The sequence below is a fragment of the Sinocyclocheilus grahami genome, unplaced genomic scaffold, assembly GCF_001515645.1.
Source record: "Sinocyclocheilus grahami isolate Dianchi unplaced genomic scaffold, SAMN03320097.WGS_v1.1 scaffold1253.1, whole genome shotgun sequence".
In the NCBI taxonomy this organism is placed as follows: domain Eukaryota; kingdom Metazoa; phylum Chordata; class Actinopteri; order Cypriniformes; family Cyprinidae; genus Sinocyclocheilus; species Sinocyclocheilus grahami.
This window is the reverse complement of record NW_015506432.1, coordinates 179,115-186,339: the sequence shown is the minus strand read 5'-3', so window position 1 is coordinate 186,339 and position 7,225 is coordinate 179,115.

Below are 7,225 nucleotides of genomic sequence, written 5' to 3'. Positions count from 1 at the left end.
TTGAAAGACAAATATTGTACTTTTCACTCCACTACATTTCTATCAAGGTCCTCGAAGTAGAAAGTCGTTAGCAGCTTTGAAAGTCAGTGGGTGATTTCTTTCTTCTCTAAAAAGAAATAAACTGTCTTTTTTTCAGACAGTTTATCAGTAATCACTCTTGTAGGCCTACATGAAGTGATTTCCCAGCATTTTTTTAACACTGACCAGTTCCAAATGTGATATTTATTTACAACAATAATAATAAATTAATATTGTGGTATATATTAGACACAATATTGTCTGATTTTGCTAAATTGTGTAAGTGAAAATATTACCTATAAAGCCACAGAAGAACTGTTGTGCATCTCCTAATAAAACACAATAGGTGTTGGCGTTGAAGCAGAACTGCACAGACCATTCTGTGTGTGACATCAAAGTACAGCGAGAGCGATTAGACAGCATTTTTAAAATGTTTGTTTTGATGTCAAATAAGCCTTGCTGTTTTGCTTTTTGTTAAAGCAGTGTTGCTGTTGTAAAGTTATACAGCTACAGTTGTGTTGCTGGGTTTTAAAGCAGGTTTGATTTTTCTTTCTTTCTTATCACTCTGTATTTACAGGATTTCACTGTCCACTCTGTTCAAATGTGGATGAATAGCTACACATAGATGTGTGCGCACACTGTCAGAACTGTGAGAGCACTACCATCTTGCTTTTGTGGGGGTGGGTAGGGGTGTTAAATAATTGTTTTCCCCCATAGGTTTTTAACATTCTAAAATCTCTTTATTCCAAAGATACTACAAGCTAGTCAGTGTATTCAGTAGGTGTACTGTATTGTAAGTTGCTTCAGAAGTATTGCAACTATTACATACAACAATAAAACATTTTATGCATTGACATAAAAAAAGGAAATTTACTTTTGGTACTTAAGTACTTTTAAAAGCAAGTACTTCTGTACTTTTACTTAAGTAAAAATCTTTCTTTACAACTTGTAATGGAGTAATATTTGACAAGCAGTATCTGTACTTTCACTCAGGTAATGGAGTTGAGTACTTTGTCCACCTCTGATTATGTTTGAAATATGGATATTGTTTTTACAAAATGGTTCGCATCACCGTAGCGCCATTTTGGAGAATATCCGCTGGACACAAGCAGTCTTCTGTGTCAGCCGTGCTGCACGGATGCGCTGTTTTCGTTCAAATCAAAGCGTAAATGCATGCAGAAAACGTATCCTTGTGTCGCGGCTGACACAGAATAGCATACGCAGTTTGCGTTCAGCGGATATTCTCCAAAATGGCGCTACGGTGATGCGGAGACACACAGAGGAGACAAATTGTTGAATAAAGTCGTTATTTTTGTTTTTTTCGCGTACAAAAAGTATTATCGTCACTTCATAACGTTACGGTTATAACGTACTAACCACTGATGGCAGATAGACTATTCTGACAATGTCTTTCATACTTTTCTGGTCCTTGACAGTGTAATTTACTAGGCAGTCAATGGAACAGTCACAAGCCTCCCGGTTTTCATCCAAAATATCTTAAATTGTATTCCGAAGACGAACAAAGCTTTTACGGGTTTGGAACGACGTGGGGGTAAGTGATTAATGACAAAATTTTCATTTTGGGGTGGAGTATCCCTTTAAAATAAAGTGTTACCAAAAAAACTACCTCTGCAGGCAACATGTATATTCAGTAATGCATACTACTTTTTTATGCATTACTGAATATCCCATTTTAAACTGAAAATATAGGCTGAATTTATGGGATTCATGTAACAGACTGTGATAAGACAAGAAATATTTTGCGTTTTCAACATATTAGACATACGAATAAGAGTGAATACTTTAAAAAAAATGATTGTCTTGCTTATTCCCTTAAATCCATTTAAATTATTCAAATATTGAATTCCTTTAAATAAAAAAGAGCATTTCAACACTCAAATTATTATTTTTTTGCCTTGTTCAGTTTAATAAATTAAAATTAGCTAAAGTAACATGATTTTTAAGCACTTTGTACCAACTTAATTTTAATGTGTACACACTACTTATATTTTAAATTGAAGTTTATTTAAAAGATTTGTGTTAAACCTACATTAATCATTTTGTTGACATAACTAACATGGGCAGTGGATCTGTAGTTCCCATCATGCTTTGCAAGGGCCTGCATTAGAAAAGTAAAAGATAAAGGATTAAGTGTTATGTTTAAGCATTTTACAGTAAAGGGAAAGACATGTTAGTGTCTCCTGTTCAGTTATGTTGGACATTTACAGGAGTTTCTGTAATGTTTTTTTAATTTTGTGGCAGAAGAGTGTCGCCTGTGCTTATAGTCTGTGGGTAAATAGTAATTATTGTCGTGTCAGTAACTTTGAGTTAATTATACACAGAAAGTGAGCAATGTGACAATATTAAGACACTCTCATCAGTAATGGTAACAGTACATCTAGCAAAGGAAATTTAGTTTCAAATAGAAGAAGTTGGAAGTATTTTCTGGTTGATTAAAGTCTACAGGACTTTAGAGTCTTTACTCAATGACTGTACTGTTTTAGTTCCATCTGTCTGTCAAAACCAATTACTATTGCACAGCTACATCAATATTTTATGTCATTCATATTTCCTCACATTTAATCAGTGTGAATACATATTTGTTTTTATTTTTATAGCTTATCATTTATTCATCATGTTCTTAATGAATCCTGTTCTTTCTTGCGGAGTGAGTGGCCTTATGTCTCATGCAAAAACATAATCAAAATGCAAATGAAGAGTGAAAACTAATAACCAAAAACAAATATCAAGCGTGTTTGGGGAGCAGAGGGCAGGGGAGGGAGGATGTCACACACAAATAAATCATACGGAGAAGCCAATAAACCGCTGCAGAACGAGTATGAATGCTTTCTTGTGCCACGAAATATTAGGCTGTGCAAGTAATCCGTACAGACGATGGACGCCTGGAATGCCAAGCGGAATCGATGGCCAGCTTGTGTCAAGCCGTCAGCTCTGCTGGCCCGAGAGACCGGCACGTGTGATTGATGAGCGGGAAGCGCGAGGAGACCTGTGCAGAATTAATGTTGCGTGCACTAAAAGTGTGCATGCTCTGATTTGCACCGAAATCCTTAATGTACAGCAGGGATCCTCAAATCTGGCCCACGAGATCCACTTTCCTGCAGAGTTTAGCTCTAACCTCCACTCCTAATCAAACACGCCTGAGCATGCTAATCAATATCTTCAGGATCATTAGGAAATCACAGGTAGGTGAGTTTGATCAGGGTTGGAGCTAAGCTCTGCAGTGATCGGCCCTCCAGGGCAAAGTTTGAGGATCCCTGATGTAGCCTACAGTATGAAACATTGTGCCTGTTATTTTTCCCTTTAAAGATTTGCTTTGACGTTTTAACTGTTTAAATTGACCATGGTTTCTGTTTAAATACTATGTTCATAAAGTATGCCACTATAATAATTTCATATGGAATGTTCTTCAAACAAAGCTTTCAGATTTGTTGTAAGATTTTTCATAACAATATAAAAATGGCAGCTTATACCAAGTTATCACAGTTTTGTTTAGTTTTAGTTAGTATTGTTTTGTCTGTTTTGTCTTTGAAAAAGTCTAAACTTTAACCAAGGTAAAAGTGGCCTTAACCCTGGGTTTAACTTGGTTAAAGCAACATTTTGCACGTTTTAAAAGGGGTCAGCACCACTTTAATCCGGGAGACTTGCTTTTGCAGCATTACCCTGTATTGTGGTGCCAAACTTGCTTGAATTATTAAGTGAGGTGTAAATGTATTTGTCAAACATAATAGAAAGATAACCTGGGATTGTCCAGGGTTTAAGAAATTACAGGGTTAAAAATGCAAGTGTGAAAAGGCCATATGTTGTATGGTAACTAGTCTAACTAGTCTTTTAACTGATATTTTTGTAGTGACAACTGGAGGGAAGCCCTTCCTCCCTGTTGAAAAAAACTGCATATGCTGGTTAGGTAGGTTTTGAAGCATGGATGCTGGTTTGAGATGGTTTAAGATGGTCATAAACTGGTTTAAGCTGGTCCTAAGCTGGTCCTGAGCAGGAGCAAGTTGCTTAGGACCAGCTTAAACCAGCTCATGACCAGCTCAAATTATGGCATATGCTGGTTTTTTCAACTGGGCTAACATAGTTCTTAAAAACCTGTCAATTAGAACATATGTATCTGTCCTCATAGTTTGACTTTTCATCGTTGCAGCAGGCTATCCAACAGACTTGCTGCATACAGTACTGCACGGTTAATGGCTAAGGTTGTTCAAATACTGCAATCTGTATTGCAAAGCAAGTGAAGGATTAAACAAAACAAAAAGCTGTTCACAAGGGAGAGTTTGTGGACAGACATCGTGTATGTTTGCTGTGCAAATGTTAGCTTTAATAATTAAGAGCAACACTTTTCCAAAAGCACATTTTTTCCCTCTCTTCCATTTTCATAGTCAGTCACCCAAATTCTGCCAAACTGCACAATGCAAACCTTCACTAATCATGTTTAATCATTCACGTGGCTGCAGTCTGTTTGTATAGTGCTTCTGTATATGATATATGGGAAACTAGGTGTACATGTAAGTGAAAAGTACATTTTCCAGGTTGTTCATTATATGATAATGAAATGTTATTTCTTATATTTAATTGGCAGGACATCCTGTAGTAAGCCTGCAGTACATTTCATGCATCTCATAATTTATTTCTTATTAACTTTTCCAAGTCAAGGCTATGTTTCATCTCACAGTGGAACGAGGGATTTTAATTAATCATCCCTCATCTCTCTCTCTCTCTCTCTCTCTCTCTCTCTCTCTCCTGTTCTCCCTCCATCAGGGAAAGACTCTCCTGAGAGAACATGACCCAGGTTCCTCACACATCAGATGAGAGACCTAATAGGTGAGCAAACACATTGATTACCCAGCCTGCTCTGCAGAGGTTACCTGTTTATGAGTGGTTTTCTGTACCGCATGCTCTTTTGCGCAAACATTACGTGTATCTATTTATTGTCTTGTTCCTGAATAATTTGGAGCCATATGTTGGTGTCATTTATTTAGCTTTTTACTTCAATTTGCACAAAATGAGCATTCTTGTACCCTAAACATGCATATAATGAAAATCTGACTTTTCCAGGTTTTAAGTGCTACAATCAGGTCCCCGGTGCATCTACCAACCAAGAAAATGTGAAAAAGATTAACCCAGTAACTTTGTTTTGGTAAGCCTTCTTCTGCAAGCATCTGAGAAAACGAGCGCGTCTGATTTCACTCCCTTGGTGACGTGGCAAAGGGATCTCATTATAATATTACCACCCCTTAATCTGTAAGTTTCCACCCACGGCGCCGTCATTTGATTTCGCAAGCGACAACGGTGTACCAGTTCTAACGCCATGGCAAAAGTTTGAGCAAAACATGCTAACTGTTCTGTCTTTGGCTGCACAGACGAGCACAGAACACTGTTTAGAGTTCCAGCCTCAGATGAGACAAGACAGCAGTGGATTTATTGATTTATTATTGACAACTCATTTGCATTTAAAGAGACAGGCACGAAAAACAGCGTGTTTCTGCTTCCACTCAATATAGGCATTTTCAAAATTATATAATAAAATATCTGTGGGGTATTTTGAGCTGAAACTTCACAGACACATTCTGGGGACACCTGAGACTTATATTACATATAGTAAAAAGGGGCATAATATGGGTCCTTTAATAGATGTAACAAAGAAAAGACCAATTGCAAACCTGTATGCAAATATTGCGATGATGTCATCACTGCTATTTGATTTTCAGTTCTATGAGTTTAAATCAGTAGTGGATTTTCAAACTTTATTCAGTTAAAAATTATTAAAAAGAAATAAGTTTATGCTGAAATGATCGACAAATCAACGTTTGAGTGGAGTTTGCAAATTTAGGTTGAATTAATTGCGGAAGCTTAATGAATAATTTAATTTCCAGATAAATATCAGTAAGACAACAGTTAACTAAAGCTGAATCTTGTCAAATATTTGCTGATGTAAATCCACCAAAATCACTCCGGAAGCTCTCACTGTTTTAGCTTAGATCGAGTGCTCCGGTTTGATCCAATACTAGAATCTGAGATTAAAATACTGTGTCAGTAAAGGGAAAAGACAACCTGTGAAAAAGACTGTTGACGCAAACACAAATTTGTCATGCATATTCAAACTTCTCTTTTTTCCCCCCAGTTTCATATCCAGCAGAGTGGGGAGGATGCCAAGAGCAAAATCTGCCCGGACATCAGAATTTCCCAGGGAGATAAAGAGCTTTTTGTGTGAGTAATATTTTAAGGATGGGGGAAAAGATGGGACTTTGACACACACACACACAGAGAGAGAGAGAGAGAGAGAGAATCATAAAACTGAAACACTGTGAACTACAGTCTTTAGCAAGTTAAAACAGACATATTGCAAAGGGATGCTTTTCTTCAGTAATTAATTAGAAATGCAGATTTTCTCTGTCAGCTTAATTATATGTAGAATTTTATTGAATAGTTCACCCCCCCCAAAAAAATTAAATTTTCCATTTTGTTCCAATATAGTATTATTTTATAAATAATGTGCGTTTTCAAACTTCATTCAGATAAAGTTATTCAAAAGGATAACGTTTATACTGAAATAGTTCAATTAAATTTTTTTAATGATTCACTCACCCTCATTTAGTTCCAACACAGTATTATTTTCTTCCTAATTTTTAGGCTAATAGTCAATGTTAATTTTTTTTTCATTCAAATTTTACACAAAGTTAGTCTTTACACATTTTCTCAATTTCTGAATGTGCATAATTAAACTTTTGAGTGTGGATACGTTGCATCTGGTATGATATCAAAAAATGGTTACGAAGCAAGCTTATATATATTGAACTGCAAATCAGAAATTGAAAGCTGCAATGTTAAAGCCTATTGTACGAATGCAGAAAACTAAAATGTATTTATTTATTTATTATTTTGTTTTATTTGTTTATTTATTTTTTGAAGACCAAAAGCTACTTTTATTGCATGTAAAAGTGCAGCTTGGACATTCTGCCAAAAATCTCCCTTTGTGTTTCACAATTAAACATCAAGTCATATTAATGCTTAACAATGATAATTATCATCGCTAAGTAGTCTCTTTCTTTTACTTTGCTGTGGTTTCTTTCAGGTCCTCCTCGGACATGGAATGAACAATATTTGCTTTAATTGGGGAATTTTTGTGAGGATTAAAAACTTTAGGACTTTTTTTTTCAGGAGGGGTGAAAGGGGCTCTCTTAATCTG